The sequence below is a fragment of the Dipodomys spectabilis genome, unplaced genomic scaffold, assembly GCF_019054845.1.
Source record: "Dipodomys spectabilis isolate Male_0828 unplaced genomic scaffold, ASM1905484v1 ptg000426l, whole genome shotgun sequence".
Classification (NCBI taxonomy): Eukaryota; Metazoa; Chordata; class Mammalia; order Rodentia; family Heteromyidae; genus Dipodomys; species Dipodomys spectabilis.
The window spans coordinates 376273-393356 of record NW_024871103.1 but is presented as its reverse complement, the minus strand read 5'-3'; positions in this window follow the sequence as shown (position 1 = coordinate 393356).

Genomic DNA, 17084 nt, shown 5'->3' with positions numbered 1-17084 from the left:
AAACAATATGATGTCATTATTATCCTTTGTCTGTTCAACGTATTTTTAAAAATAAGATAATACATAGTCTCACTACATGAGCTATTTATTTTTAATAAAGGAATTAATGAAGATTATCAGAATAAACTAGTATAGCCAAGAGTAAATACATGAATAATATTTTTTAAAGTGATCAGAAAAAGGTGGGCATTGTGGTATATATCTGTAATTTCAGCAGTTGAGAGGCACAAGTGGGAATTCTGATAAAGAGTTCCAGGCCAACCTAAGCAACAGGGAGACCTTATCTCAAGAAAGAAAACAGTAATCACAAACCAAATGCCTATTGAAAGCATGGTAGTCTATTCCTATATGGCATCCTCTATAGAAATGGTTCTCAAGATACGATCCCCATTCCAGCATCACATATGGGCATTGTTAGTAAAACCAGTCCTTAAAACTTACCCTAGAGTAGCTAAAACAGAAGTTCTGAAAGTGGATCTAGAGATCTGCTTTACTAAACACTCCAGATTTTTTCTAAACATACGAAGTCTTGAAAACAGTGCTATGCAGTGTGAGTATAAAGAATCTACCAATAAATACACGAATATGGAAGGATCTCACAAATACAATGTTGAATGAAAGAAACCAAACACAGAAAAACACATAGTACATAAATCTATTTACATATATCTCAAAAACAGTCAAAATTAATCAGAATTGTTAGAATCCAAGTAATTATTATTGGTCACTCTGGCTACATAATTTGAAGGGCCCAATAGAAAACTAAGAGGCAGATACTCTTGTTAAAATCTAGTCCTTTTAAGTATTTAGCATTCATCTCGGGTTCTAGGATTTCTACTCTGTCAGATTCCATTTTAGAATGGGTTGATTTTTAACATCAGACTTAGTTCTTCTGCAATGTCAATGTCCGGCTGTCACTCAAGATTTTCTTCAAATATTTTTATTCTCATTAAAATAATTCATGTGACATGGTTAAACTCTCATTAGTACTTCAAATCATAACAAGAAAGCATTCCTCCACTCTACCTCTCCCACCACGTCCACTTCCTGTATGACAGTTACCTTCAACTCTAAACATCACTCCTAATATTTTCTACTATTATTTATATAGGATAGTATTAAAAAACTACTACTTCATTTTCAATAAATATCTGTGCTATGTGTAGGACATTTGTTTTTGGTTGGTCGTGGGGCTAGAACTCTGGGCTTGGGCGCTGTCCCTCAGCTCTTCAGCTCAAGGCAAGTACTCTACCACTTGAGCCACAACTCCACTTCTGGTTTTCTAGTGGTTTATTGGAGATAAGATTCTCCCGGACTTTCCTGCCCGGACTGGCTTTGAACTGTGATCCTCAGATATCAGCCTCCTGAGTAGCTAGGATTACAGGTTTGAACCACTGGCACCTAGCTTTGCTATGTTTATAATATTTTTGTCTTCTCAGAACTAACACTGAAACTTCATCATCCAAGGCTTATTAGAAAGAGGCATTGCCTTTAGGAGGTACTTGACAGGTAAGTAGATTACAAGTCCTGGTATGTGTTTGATGAAGAGAATTCTCCCCTCCTTGCCCTTAGATCTCCTATAGTGAAGATACAGCAGCCCCTCTTTGAAGAGTGCAGTGACAAGGTATCATCTTGGAAACAGAGAGCCTGGGTCCTAACCAAAAGAGACCTTGAGCTTGGATTTCCTAGGCTTCAGAAAAAATGCTATTATTTCATAAAAAGCAACAAAAAAGGCATTCACAAGTTCATAAATGATAGGATATTTTTATCAGTAGGGATTGTATTTTATTTGTGAGAACCAGTTCCTGCTGTGGTGTCATATCTAAACTCCTAGACTATGGTTCCAAGTCTGGAAACCTAGCACTATGTTTATTTTCAATGAGTCACTTGTTCCCTTCATTGCATTTATCAATGATAACAACAGGAAAACTCTGGAACATTCTGGGATAGATGGTGGAACTAGTTTTGTTGCATTTTTGAGGTAGTAGTCACATAAAAATGATTCAGAACAAGTCCACAAACAGTCATAAAGGCTTGAAAAATAACATTGTCTGCTTTTTTTCTTTTTTGCTATACTGAGTTTGTTAAAGCTGACAACCCTGCCGTGTACTTTTCAATTAACACTTACATGGAAGAAAATCTTGCAAGTGAAAATTTACAAAAAGCCTTTCCCCCAAATGGTTGAAATATTCTAATAGCAGCAGAGGAAGAACTCTGAATCCTAGAAGGCATCTGATCCTTGAGATAAGAAAAAAAAATTGGCAGACAAGAGCTAAATAATATGACAAATCTTGTTTACCTGGAAACAGCAGAGAATGAAGTAATTTATCTAGAAATACATGAAGTACTTGCAGCCCCAGTTTACTACTCTTATTAGAGACCATAATGTAATATACTATCATAAAAAATCTAATAGACATAGTCTTCTTATTCTAGGGCTAGACGTCTAGGACAAACAGAAGTTCCAAGAATCTGAAGCCTATTTAAAATGCAGTCCAAATGACAGCCATGTTCTATAGAAAGTGGGTTCAAAGCCAAAGGAGGAAGAGCACTGTGACTGTGAGCATCACAGGCAGGTAATGGAAGAGAATGCCAAAAGAAAATACCAAAAAAAGCAGGAACCTGAATACGTTTCGTTCATGGCCTGTCTAATATGCAACAGGCTCAAACTTAATTTTGGAAGCCATAAACATCAATTCCTGGCTGCATTTGCAAGAATTCTGTCCCGGCAAACTGAGGATGACATTTTTTGTTGAAAGTGACAATCCTTCAGAAGAATAAACAGATGTTATAGACTATTAAGAATGCTAACAGATGTTATAGATGTTAAGGATTAAGAAGACAATGATCTCCTTTTCTTATTGTGAAAATACTGTACAGAGGGGTTACAATTACATGGGCAAGATAATGAGTACATTTCTTACTAAGCATTGTAGCCTGCTCCTTTGTTTCCCCTTCCTATCCCTTCACATCCTCCCCCCCTCCGCCACTTCCACCGAATTCACCGCTCCCTATACCCCCATCACCAAAGTTGTAAAGTTAATTTTTCGATATAATGACTTGTACAGCTCATTGTTGCAATAGGTCAAACTGTATCTCTATTTAAACTATTTGTTTGTTCCCTTCACCTCCACAAATTATACCAACATCAAATACAGTGAAAGCAGGGGTTATAGCATGGGGGAGGGACATACAAAGCAACAAAGAAATCATCTTATAAATATGTTAGAAACAATCACATGAAAGAAAAATATTGAATATATATCTTAGGGTTCATTTCCCTAACATCAACATAACTGACCTTTTATGCTTCACTCAGACATATACTAGTTTTTGCAAATAAGGGAAACTATGCGAACTATGTTTCTTTGTGCCTGGATTACTTCACTTAATGTAATTTTTTCTAAGTCTTTCCATTTCCTAACAAATGAGGCAATGTCATTCTTTCTGATGGAGGCAGAGAATTCAATTGTGTATATATACGACATTTTCTTGATCCATTCATCTACTGAGGGCCATCTGGGTTGGTTCCATATCTTAGCAATTGTAAATAATGCTGAAATAAACATATTTGTACTGATAGCTTTAGTGTGGTCTTGTTGGTGATCATTTGAGTAAATGCCCAAAAGTGGGACTGCTGGGTCATAGGGGAGCTCTATGTGGAGTCTTTTGAGGAACCTCCATACTGCTTTCCAAAGTGGTTGAACAAGTTTACACTCCAACCAACAATGCAGTAAGGTTCCCATCTGTCCACATCCCCTCCAGCATCTGTTGTTATTAGAGTTCTTGGTTATAGCCATTCTAACTGGGGTGAGGTAATATCTCAATGTTGTTTTGATTTGCATTTCTTTTATGGCTAGGGAGGTTGAGCTTTTCTTCCTGTGTCTATTGGAAATCCTTCTTTCCTCTTCAGAGCAGTTTCTCTTTAAGTCTTTAGGCCACTTATTTATTGGGCAGTTGTTTCTTTGAAGATTTGTTGTTGGGGGATTTAATTTTTTGATTTCCAACTATATTTTAGATATGAGACCCTTGTCCATTGTGTGGCTAGTGAAGGACTTCTCCCAAACCGGGGGTTTCTATTGATCTTGCTAGCTATGTCCTTTGCCATACAGAAGCTCTGCAATTTCATGCAACCCCATTTGTCCAATCTTTCTTTTATTTGTTGAGTTTCTGGATCTCTATTAAGAAAATTTCTGCCTGTGCCAAGGAGACCTAGGGTTTGTCCTCTATTCCATTCAGTAATGTTTTCAGAGTGTCTGCTTTGACTCTGATGTCTTTGATCCATTTGGAATTGATTCTCGGGCCAGGTGATTTATAAGTATCTAGCTTTAGTTTTCTACAAGTAGTTAACAATTTTTTTTCCAGCACCATTTACTGAAGAGGCTGTCTTTCTTCCATTCTATTGTTTTAGCTCCCTTATCGATGATTAGATGGCTATAGGTCTGTAGGTTCATTTCTGGGTTTTCAATTCTATTCCATTGGTCCTGAGGTCTGTTCTTGTGCCAATACCAAGCTGTTTTTACTACTATGGCTTTGAAGTAGAGTTTGAAAATTGGTATTGATATTCCTCCAGCAGTGTTCTTTCCGTTGAGGAGCGTTTTCGCTATTCGGGGTCTTTTATTGTTCCATATGAATTTTTGGATTGCCTCTTCTATTTCCTTGAAGAGTGAGGTTGGAATTTTGATAGGTATTGCATTGAATTTTTAGATAGCTTTGGGAAGTATTGCAATTTTCACGATGTTGATCTTTCCAATCCAAGAGCATGGGAGTTTTTACCACTTTCTAGGTTCTATTTTGATTTCCTTTTTCAGGTTTTTAAAGTTCTCATCATAGAGGTCCTTCATTTCTTTGGTTAAGTTAATTCCTAGGTAATTTATTTTTTGTGGGGCTATTACTAATGGAGTTGCTTTCCTAATTTTAGCCACACTTTTCTCATTTTGGCATACAGAAAAGCCATTGATTTTGGGGGTTAATTTTTTACCCTGCTAATTTGCCAAACTTTTGATTCAGTTTGAGTAATTTGGGAGTGGAATCTGTGTGATTCTTTAAATACAAGATCATGTCATCTGCAAAAAGGGAGAGTTTAACTTATTCTTTCCCTATTTAGATCCCCTTTATATTTGCATCTTGTTTTATTGCTGTATCTAGGCATTCTAATAGTAGTTTGAAGGGAAGTGCAGCGAGTGGAATTCCTTGTTTTGTTCCAGAGTTAAGACGAAATGGCTTTTGTTTCTCACCATTAAGTATAATGCTGGCTGTAGGTTTGTCATATACAGCCTTTATTGTATTGAGGAATGTTCCATGGATTCCTAATTTTTCCAGAACCTTCATCATAAAGGGGTGTTGGCTCTTGTCAAATGGTTTTTCTGCATCTGTTGAGATAACGTTGTGGTTGTTATGCTTTCTCTTGTTTATGTGATGAATTATATTAATTGATTTGCCTATTTTGAACCAGCTTTGCATCCCTGAAATGAATCCTGTTTCATCATATGATTTTTTTTGGATGAATTGTTGAAGTCGATTGGCCAAAATATTGTTGATAAGTTTTGCATCAATGTTCATCAAAGAAAAGTGCCTATAGTTCTCTTTTTTTGATGAGTCCCTGGCTGGTATTGGGATGAGGGTATGATGGCATTATAGAATGAGTTTGGTAGTGAACTTTCTTTTTCAATTTCATTGAAGAGTTGGGGAGTATTGGTGTGAACTCTGCTTTGAAGTCCTTTTAGAATTCTGGTCCTGGGCTTTTCTTAGATGGGAAGTTTCTTATTGCTGTTTCTATTTCAGTGCTTGATATGGGCCTGTTAAGATGGTTTAACTCATCTTGGTTTACTTTTGGCATGTCAATATTCGCTAGAAAAAGGTCCATTTCTGCCAAGTTGTCACACTTATTAGCATAAAGTTTTGAGAAGTATTACCTTATAATATTCTGAATCTTGGTTGTTTCTGTAGTGATGTTTCTGGGTGTGTTCTCTTCTTTTTCTGATAAGATTTGTTAAGTATCTGTCAATTTTGTTAATTTTTTCGAAGAACCACCTCTTTGTTATGTTGATCCTGTATATGTTTTTTTCTAATTCTAGTTCATTTAATTCTGTTTAATTTTAATTATTTCTTTCCATCTACTGGATTGGGTTTTATCTTGCTGCTAATTTTCAAGGAGGTCCAGATGTGTCATTAAACTGTTAGTTTCAGATCTCTCCAATTTGTTGATGTAGGAACTCAGAGCTATAAACTTGCCTCTGAGTACTGCCTTTGCTGTGTCCCATAGGTGCTGTTAATTTTTGTGTTCATTTTTGTTGAATATCTTGAACATTTGAATTTCCTTTCTAATCTCTTCCATGACCCACTCGTGATTCAGCAGTGTGTTGTTCTGCCTCCATGTGTTACAGGACTTTGGTGGTTTTTGGTGTTGAGTTCTAATTTTATTCCCTTGTGGTCTGAGAGAATCCAAGGTATAACTTCAATGTTTCTGAATTTGGACAAGTTTTCTTTCTGACCCAAAAAGTGGTCTATTTTAGAAAATATTCCATGTGCTGCTGAGAGAAACGTGTATTTGGATGCTGCCTGAATGAAATATAAGGTAGATGTCTGTTAAATCTAGTTGATCTATGCAGTTGTTTAGATTTGTGGTTTCTCTGTTGAGTTTTTGCCGAGTTAATCTATCTAGTGGGGAGAGTGGTGTGTTAAAATCCCCAATTAATGTCTTTGGATCTATGTGGGATTTGAGGCAAAGTACTGGCTAAATATTGGTGCTCCGTTGTTTGGCGAATAGAGATTTAGAATTGTAATATCATCCTGAAGGAGTCATCCCTTAATTTGTATGTATTGACATATTTTATCCCTTGTCAATAATTTTAATTTGAAGTCTATTTTATCTGATATTAGGATTACAACTCCTGCCTGTTTATGGGGGCCGTTTCCTTGGTAAATTTTGTTCCAGCCTTTCACCTTGAAAATGTGTTTGTTTTCATGGGCAAGGTGTGACTCCTGAAGGCAGCTGATAGAAGGATCTTGATTTTTAATCCAACTAGACAGTGTAGGTCGCTTAATTGGAGAGTTAAGTCCTTTAACATTGAGAGATAGGAATGAGAGGTGTTTGGGAGTTCCTGCCATGTTATCCACCTTCTTGTGTGCTGTAGCAACTGGGTTCTTCCTATGGTTCTTGGATTCTCAGTTTAGGGGCGATTTCTTGGCCTTTATTGTGGAGTTGCTGGTTTTCTATGTGTAGGACATCTTTAAGAATTTTTGTAGGACAGGTTTGGTGGAGATATATTGTTTCAATTTTTCTTTGCTATGGAAGATTTTTATTTGACCTTTGGTTATGAAGGAGAGTTTAGCTGGATACAGTATTCTTGGTTGATAGTTGTTTGTCTTTAGGCCATGGCATACATCATTCCAGGCTCTTCTTGCTTTAATTGTGTCTGCTGAGAAATCTCAGGTGATTCTGACTGATTTCCCTTTATATATGATTAATGTTTTCTCCTTGACAGCTTTAAGGATCTTTTCCTTGGTCTGAATTGATCCTGTGTGGATTATAGTGTGACGGTGGGATGTCCTATTCTCGTCTTGTCTATTTGGAGTTCTAAAAGCATCTTGTACCTGAATAGGCCTATTTTTTGCATTTTTGGGAAGTTCTCTGCTAAGATCCTGTTAAAAAGTTTCCTAGACCATTAACTTCCGTCTCTAAGTGCTCCTCTACACACATTATTCTCAGATTAGTCTTTCTGATGGTGTCTTCCAAGTGTTGGATAGATCTATCATATTTTATGGATTTGTCTTGTACGGTTGTATGTTCTTTCTCTGTAATATCTAGGCTGTCTTCAATCCCCGAGATTCGATCTTCTGCATGGTCTAGCCTAATATCAAGACTTTCAACTTTGTTTTTATATTTCTTTTCCTTCTTGTTGGTCGGCTTTGATGGCTTCAAATTCTTTGTTGGGGCTTTGTTTTACATCTTGTATGAACTTTACTTCCTTAATTTGGTGTTCAGTGTTTATTCTCAAATCACTTAGATGATTGGATATGGTTTCTTTGACTCCCATTCCTTCTGTTGTTTTCCATTCAGCATTCCCTTTGTGGGCTCCCTGACTTCTTTCAGCTATCCATTCGTGGATTCCATGAATGCCTTTAGTGATCTTTGTGTATTCTCATCCTGCTTTCTCTATTCCTTTATTACTCTTTGATTAGCTTCCTCAGTTCATGCAATTCCTGTAGTTCTCTTTCAGTGTTCTGAGCATGCTCACAGCATTCCTGACTTTCTCTTTGTCTGTCCTCAGCCAGCTGATGCAATTCCTGTCTCTTTGACTGATCTCAGCCTGCTCACACCATTCCTTTATTTCTCTTTGAGTGTTCTCAAGCTGCTCATTCAATTCCTGTATCAATCTTTGAGTAGCTTCCTCAAGCTCATGATATTCCAGTATTTACCTTTGGTTTGCCTCCTCTCTCCTTATCATGCTCACACTTAGTCTTTTGCAGGTTTTAATCTTTTCATTTACCATGTTTACCAGTAGTGTATGTAGAGCTTTATGGGAGCTCTCCTCTGGATTATTCATTGTCTGTTCTGTCCCCTGATTTTCATGAGTGGGAATTGAGATACCCAGACTTGCCATTTTTCTTTTGTTTTTTTCCGGCTTGTTCTGCCCATTTGGGATGAAAGTAACACCAGTTTTGTGCTAGAATACTATCTTAATGCAAGCATCAACCAAAGTCTGTAGTTGAACAGTCAAAAGTCTGCAGATACAATCTAGTTCAACAGATATATTTATTCAACATCAAACAACTGTGTATTAATGGACTACGAACAGCAAAGAAGAATTTGGCAAACCAGAAATTATTAGGTTTAGGGTAAGATGTGGGTAAAAATAGGAATAGTGGGCTGTGGAAAGATAAAGGGAGTGTTGAATTAACTAAGTCCTACTCTGAAAGAGGGAAATAGATTGGGTAGAATGATAGTAGAGAGAGAGAAAAAAAGAAGAAAAAGAAAAAAGAGAGAAGAAAAAATAGAAAAACAAGAATTATAATTAAAAAGTGAAACACTTTAAAATTATGCAAAATTAGAAATGTAATATACTGAGAAGAACGGGGATAGGATGAGAAAGGGGGAGGGATAGGAAGAAGACCTGAAAACCTAAAAAATAAAAATACTTAAAATATTATATAGGTATAAAGAGGTAATACTGCTATTAAGGAATTTAAGTCTAATCGACCACGGGTATATTTGGGGGTGAGCAGAACAGCAATTAAGTCATGCAAAAAAGAACAAAAGAGAAGAGAATGTGAAAAGAATGAGAAAGAAAGAAAATAAAGGATCAAAACGTCAGTAAACCTTTATGAACAAAAACACACACCCACACATATACCCCTAAAATAAAAATTATGATGAAGAAAAAAAAAGTTTAATAGAAAACAATTTTTTTAAGTTAAAAATTAATAAAAGTTAAAAAAAGGTTTTTTAAAAAAAGGTACAAAAAAAGAGTTCTTTGATATTTTTGAGGGGCATGGGAAGATCCTGTATGTCCCTTTTGTCCATAAACAGTATCTTGTTGGAGTCTCTGGTCTGATTATGGTGTTTGATTTTCCTGTGGGTTGATTGGTTTCTTATGTCAGTTTTTTTGGGCAAGCAGAAAATTGCTCTGCTTTATCCAGGATTTTGTGATCCTCCTCCTAGGGTAGTTCTCTGGGAGGAGATCTGCTTTGAGTATCACAAAAGAGGGAGATGGCTGTTTCCTCTATTTTGGAGATGCTTTGATGAGGCTAGGTTCTGGGGAGAGTTGAGGCCTTTCAGCAAACAGTAGCTTTTCCCTGAGGGGCTAGCTTCTGAGACACTCACAGAGCCCAGCCTGGAGCCATTCTCATGCTTTATGTTTACTGAATTTCCATTGATTGTCAAGGCTGCTATAGGAAGGGGCTGCCTCTGGTTCTGTTTACCCAGTGAACAAAACCACTCCTGTATGGGTGGAGCTTTTTCTGCCTGGGCTGGGTGACTTTTCCCTGGGTGTTGCTGAGCCTGCCAAGTCAGGTTAGGTTCCTGTGACCTGCTAAATCAATCTTTTGTTTTCTTCCAAGTCCTGAGTTGGAGCTAGCTGCTCAGCCAGCCCTTTGTCTGTATCAAAGATGGAGATCTCTGGTAGTGGGGATGGGGAGGCATGGCCTTCCCTCCTCTGCTACCTGAGAAGGAGTGAGGACATCATGTTTCTACTCACGCAAGAGTCTTGGTTCCTGGGTTGTCTCTCTTCTGCGATCTGCAGGATGAAGATGTCTGCTCCTTGTCAGTTCTTGCTGGTGTTGAGTAAATCTGCATGCCCACTGCGTCTGGCACCTGTGTCCCACACTCGCTGTGTTGCAAGTATGGTGGCTATGGACGCTGCCACCTCTGCCGTCACTGCAGCTGCGGATTCTGGCATTTGCTCAGATCTGTTTCCTTCCTTGGATTTTCCCTCTCTGGCCAAAGTCTCTGTACTGTAGTGGCACACTTGGTGTGATTCCCTGGCTTAAGACTGTTCACTGGAACACTAAACCTGCTTTATATGTGAGAGCTTGTTTAGCCTCCAGCTTCTCCTCTGCCATCTGCCCGGAACCACTGAAGACAATGATCTCTTTCTGAACAGACATCTCTTGGTTGACATATTATTGGGAAAAATAAATGAAATCTTCGAATTCAATTTGTAGAATACCTGAAATGTCTAATGCACAGAACTTCAGACTGCAGTTATATAACAGAATTCTTTCAAAAAAAAAGTGACTAGCTATGTAAAAATAATTTTTAAATTAAAATTAATTAATTAAAATATGCACATTTAGTCCTGTAATCATTGTCTTTATTGTCTCAGGAGATACATTGCCCATTAGCATATCTCAGTGACGTCTGTCTTAAGTAGTGTCCTGATCAGATTTATTCACCAAGAGGTATGTATTGCAAATACAATTATTTCATTACGAAAATGATTATGTGAATGAAGAGTACACAAACACACAACCTCCTCTATTTTAAACAGCAAATAACCAAATCAACTTATATCAGTCATGACAAATGTGAAGTGTCATGATTCCTTTTCAATATGCAAATGAAAGATACTAGAATTCTAAAAAGTTCATAAAATCCTGAACAAAGAAAGCATCTTAAAATAAACATAGTGTGTTTCAATTTTCATAGGATGAATTTTTTTCTCCTTTAGTAAAAAAAATAACAAGAAGCTTTAAATTTCTGAATACTAATTTTGACAGGATTTTTAAATGCGAAGTATGTGCTAAATAATTCAAAAATTCACTAAGGTCCCTTTGTGCATCTAATGAAAATCTTATGAATCTTTTGAAAGTTTGGAAACAAATATTTTTCTGAGCATCTAACCATTGATTACAGATTTGAGTATTTCTTTCTTCCTTTCTTTAATTTTTTCATTTTTATTTTTGTCGGTCATGGGGCTTGAATTCTGGGCTTGGGATGCTGTCCCTCAGCTCTTCAGTTCAAGGAGAGTGCTCTACCACTTGAGCCACAGCGCCACTTCCAGTTTTCTAGTGGTTAATTGGAGATGAGTCTCATAGACTTTCCTGCCCGGGCTGGCTTTGAACCGTGATCCTCAGATCTCAGCCAGCTCATTTGCTAGGATTACAGGAGTGAGCCACTGGCGCCCAGCATATTTGAGTATTTCTATACAACATTGCAATTATAATTTAACATAACTGATTCTTTTAATACATCAAATCTTTGCACAGCAAAGGTCCCACAGATTCAATGACTTACAAAATGTGTTACTAAGTATACAATTAAATTTATTAAAAAATATCAGCACCATGTGCTAACATTTTATGATTTTACACCAGACTAAGACCAGAGCTACTACTATAAGACTTACTCTCTTCATCATGTTTGGACTTATTTTGTCATCTTCCAAAGCTTGTGATAGTCTCACCACATCAGTAAAGGATACCAGTTTGTGGCAGATTGTTTATTGTTTAAACCAAATGACTTAATTTCTTCCTTAAACTTGGATTCAACTCTAAACTTTAGCAATCTATATTTTAAAATGTTTTTCTTCTATGTAACGTGATGGAGCAACTTACCAAAAAGTGAAACTTTTAAGAATTATTATAACATTTTCCAGACAAAAGTGTAGCGAAGTATAACATTTCTAACACCCATTCACTACCTCAAACCTCCATCAACATTTTTCCAAAATTATTTTATTTCTTCCTACTCTCTTTCTCCTTGAATATTTTAAAGCAATAGCAAAATCATGTTATTCCATGTTTTAACATTTCAAGATGTCTCTGACAATTAAAGGAGTATTATCACAGCTACCCAAATTAGTGAGTCTTTGTTATATTTCAATTAGGAGCCCATTTCCAAATTATCATTACCATTGTTTCATTTCATTTTGTTTTGGGAAATAAGCATAAAAATCAATCTGCTGATATTTATTGGTCTTACTTTTTTGTTTGTTTGCTTATACTGGGATTTGAGTCCAGGGTTTTATAGTTGCTCGGCAGGTGATCTCCTACTTGAGACATGTCCCAAGCCCTTCTTTTGCCTTCGTTATTTTTTGGAGAGAGTCACCCATTTCCATTTTCTCTCAGGGCCTGCCTTGGACCATCATTTTCCTATCTATGCTTCTTGTATATCTGAGTTTATCTTGTATTGCTCCTATTTGTTGGTCTATTAAGTTGTTTAAAATCTCATGCTCTTTCACTCTCTCCCTTTATGTTTTTAGCTTATTATAGAAATTAGTCAATTATTTTCTTGAATATCTGCAAATGTACGTGGTTATTTCTTCCTATGGCAATTGACTGGTACTAAAGTATTTCCCATTGATTGGAAATGAGCACTAAATACTGAAGTGAAACAGATTCATTATTTGAAGGAGAAAGTGCTCTTAAGGATAAATAATAGGAGGTGCTATTGCTTTAGTAATATATTATGCCAGAAGTTACTGGTGCTGAGACCATCAGTGAATTCAAGGATTTGCCAACTTGATTCCTTTCATTGTAAAGCTCTACATCAAGATTTTAGCTAAAAGTTCTGGCATATATTGATCATCATTACTTAGTGTTTAAACATGACTTTTTTTCCCCTTCACAATTAACTAACTGGAATCTTTCTGTATTCCTTTATAATTTATTTCTTTATAGTTATCTGAAATAACATTTGTAAGTAAATATAGGATAATTGCTTAACTTTTTTTAAAGTTACTAATAGTTAAAAGAATGAGTTGATGTTTTAACAATGACATACATATTTCAATGAGTTTGGTATGTGATTTTCATTTTTGTTCCTCTGCCTCCTTTTAAGTACCAACAGAAGCAACTTATGTTACATTGCAATTTTATTCTTGTTAGTTTTACTTTATTTTCCTTTTGTGCACTTTTATTATTATTATAAAGTGATATATGGAGATGTTACAGTTACATAAGTCAGCTAAACATGTTTTGAACAATATCATTACCTTCTGGTTTTCTGGTGGTTGGCCAGAGATCAGAGTCCTGCCCTGGCAGACTTCAAACCTGAGATCTCAACCTCCTGAATAGCTAGGATTATAGGCATGAGCCACTGGCACCTAGATTTTTGCATCCTATTTTTGACATAACCCCATTAGTTTTTGTTTCTTGCTTTCTGATACAAAAATACATCAGATGTTCATACTGAAAGAATACTTCCTGTCCTACACAAAGAACCAACCATTTTCCCAAGGAGCTCTGGGTCCATTTAGGAGCACATTTTTATATGACAATTTGGAATTCTTCATGTTCATTGCATCTGATTTGTCATACTCCCATGCCTTAAAAACACCTGCATTTTTCCTTAGAGGGGAAAATAGCAATCATGAATTCTGCCTAATATTTCTAACTTAAGTTTAAAGACACAAGGTTTTTACTTCAACATCTTTGAATTTCTCTCCTCAGCTTTCTCCTCTTCTTTCATCTCTTTCTCTGAAAATATTTATTACTAATAATATTAAACCATTCATTTGCCTTTTATGTATCCAGAATAACATCACAAATATTACAAACATGACTACAAAAGTGACCACAATTCAAAATATCTTCGTGGTTCAGGGTCTACAACTAAAATGATGCATTCTACAGTCAGTTACACTAATCATTTTATCTGCATAGTTATGTTGTAAGTTTTACTTTTAAATTATGACAAGGTTAACCATAATCCATTGTGGATCTTAAGTTATCGACCTGTATTGTTAATATTGTTACACTTCTATATGTTTATTATTATTTTTTAATATTATTAAGATCTTCTAGAGTTGTCTCCAAGGTGGTAGAGAAAAACTGAGTTATCATCATTAATCCCTTCTTGGGTCATTTGACTCTTTTTTCATCCTGAACACAACCTGTCATCCTTCGTTGTGATGTGCAATTGCTGATGCTCAATTCTCCTGAACTGTTGTGACCACCTGGTGTAAACACTAGGCTTTGGTGTAATTTTGGTTTAAGTGCTATTTTTACTGAGACCATCTTAGTATTTTCATATGTTTGGATAAAAATAAGTACCCATATATACTTCCTAAATGGGCAGCATTATACTGAAATCTATTAATATTTTACAATAATTTTTTCCTTCTTTCTACTCTATCTTATTCTTCTATCCCCCTCCTTGGACATGAACTCCTTCTCAGTCCTAGTTCTGAAAGAGCAGAGATAAAGGATAGAAGATAAAGGATAGAAGATAAAGGATAGAGGTCAAAACAAGCAGAAATCCAGTTGCTACTATAGTGACAGAGATGAAAATATAATGTTTTTCACTGATTAATACTGATTTCATTTCCCAGGTTAAAATTTTTCATGGCAAGCCTTGCCTTTGTTATAAAACATCGTTACTTTGACAAGATTTTCTCCTACATTGACAAGAGTTGTTAATGAATACCTTATGGTGACAAGGTAACAATACTGACAGAGGCTATATCTTTGATCAAAAGGACTGAATTTTTCTAAGAATACCTTTCCTCTCATCTAACAATTATTAGACACTTACATGTCAAGCACTGGGCTTAGAGCTAAGAGTACGAAAGTAAGAAAGCTGACGGTAAATAATTTAGATATTTTCCTGTCAGAAATTTGGACAATTAAAAAGGGCATGTTCTGATATTTATAATTCTATAAAGGTCATATTTTCATAAAAGAAGGGATCTTGGGTATTGAAAATTGATTCTTATTCAGGACAGGGAAATGAATGTATCTTTGCAATGGTTAGGAACATTCTTACTTTTCCTCATCTTTTTATAAACCTTATTAACTCTAGAAGAAATATAATGCTACCTGACAAACTAAATTCCCAATCAAAAAAGCAATATATGACTCCAATTAGCATTTTAAATATAAAATTCTTTCAAAAGTTTTCTCTCTACTTGAGAATTTTGTGAGTGGTCTTCAGAAATTGATGAGAAATATGTTTGAGAGTGTGTGATTTGCAGGACCACTGTACGCTCAACAGTTGGACGTTTTAGAATATATTTGTGTGGATTAATTTCACCTATTTCTCCTCACTTGTTTGTAATCAGTATGGAAATTTCCAGGAACTTAGAACTTCAAAAGCCATAAACATTCACTTTCCCACTCTAGATTTCTACTCGACATTGCTGATTTAATGTCTAGTAGAAATGATTACCACTGTCACCTGCTAAATGCAGACAAAGCTTTTGGGCTTTTTAGGTCATGTTGGCTTACCAATAGCATGATCCTTTGGAGATAATATAAACAGATTACAGAATAATTTGCTCCTTTTTCCCTCCTGGTAATAGACATATCCAACCCAAAATTTCTTCATATTCCCTTGTTTTTCTTTTGTAGCAAAATCTCTTGCTATGAAATATAGACATCTTAAATTTTGGCATATGCAATATTGAATTGTTAACTACAAGCACCATATTGTAAACCAATCTCCAGAACATACTTATCCAACATAAAGTTTTTTTCTTACTGGGCACCAGTGTCTTATGCCTGTAATATTTGCTACTCAGGAGGCTGAGATCTACAGATCCTGGTACGAAGTGAGCCCTGGTAAGAAAGCCCATAAAACTCATCTCTAATTAAGTACTAAGAAATTTGTAATTGGAGATGTGGCTCAAATGGTAGAGCATTAGACTTGAGCAAAATAGCATCCAGGCCTTGAGTTAAAGTCCCAGGATAGTCACAAGAAAAAATAATCCCAATCATTATTCTCATCAAGCAACTTTCCACTTTCCCCTTCCCCTCAGTTGTTGGAAACCACCACTATGTTCCCTGTCTCTGTAGGTTTGATCATTATAGCTACCTCATAGAAGCCAACTCTGGTAGGCATTCTTCTGTGACTGGCCTATTTCACTTAACATAAAGTCCTCCAGTTCACACCTTTTGGGGAATGTAGCAGAACTTATTTTTTTTATTGTAAAGATACTCTACAGAGGGGCTATGGTTACATGAATAAGGTAATGAATACATTTCCTATCGAGCATTGTTACTTATTCCTTTGTTTTTCCCCTACTATTCCTTCCTTCCCCATCTCCCGAACTCCTCCCTCTCCCCGACACCGAAGTTGTACAGAGTTGTAAAGTTCATTTTCAACAAAGTGTCTTGTACATCTTATTGTTACAATGGGTGAAACTGTATCTTTGTTTCAGCACTTTGTTATTTCCCTTCCGCTCCTCACATTAGAAGATGCAGAGCACTGAAATCAAATAGAGTGACAACAGGGGTTATACCATGATGGAAAGAACATACAAAAAATTCACCTAGTAAATTAAAAACAACAGCGAGAAAGAAAAAACCTCTTTTGTCTCCATCTTGGGGTTAATTTCGCTTAGGGTCATCTTCTATGGCCACATGTGCACAGCTTTTGACCTTTTCTGTAGCAGAATTTTTTAAGGCTCACTTATATCCCTTTGTATGTACATGCTGTATTTTCTGCATTCATCTATTGGGGAATGCTTGGTTTGGCCCATTATATTGGCTATTGTGAATAATTTTTCAAAGAACATGAAATATTGATGTGTATTTGGGATCTAGATTTTGTTTTATTTATTTATTTATTTTTTATTTTTTATTGTGAAAATACTGTACAGAGGGTTACAATTACATGGGAAAGATAATGAGTACATTTCTTT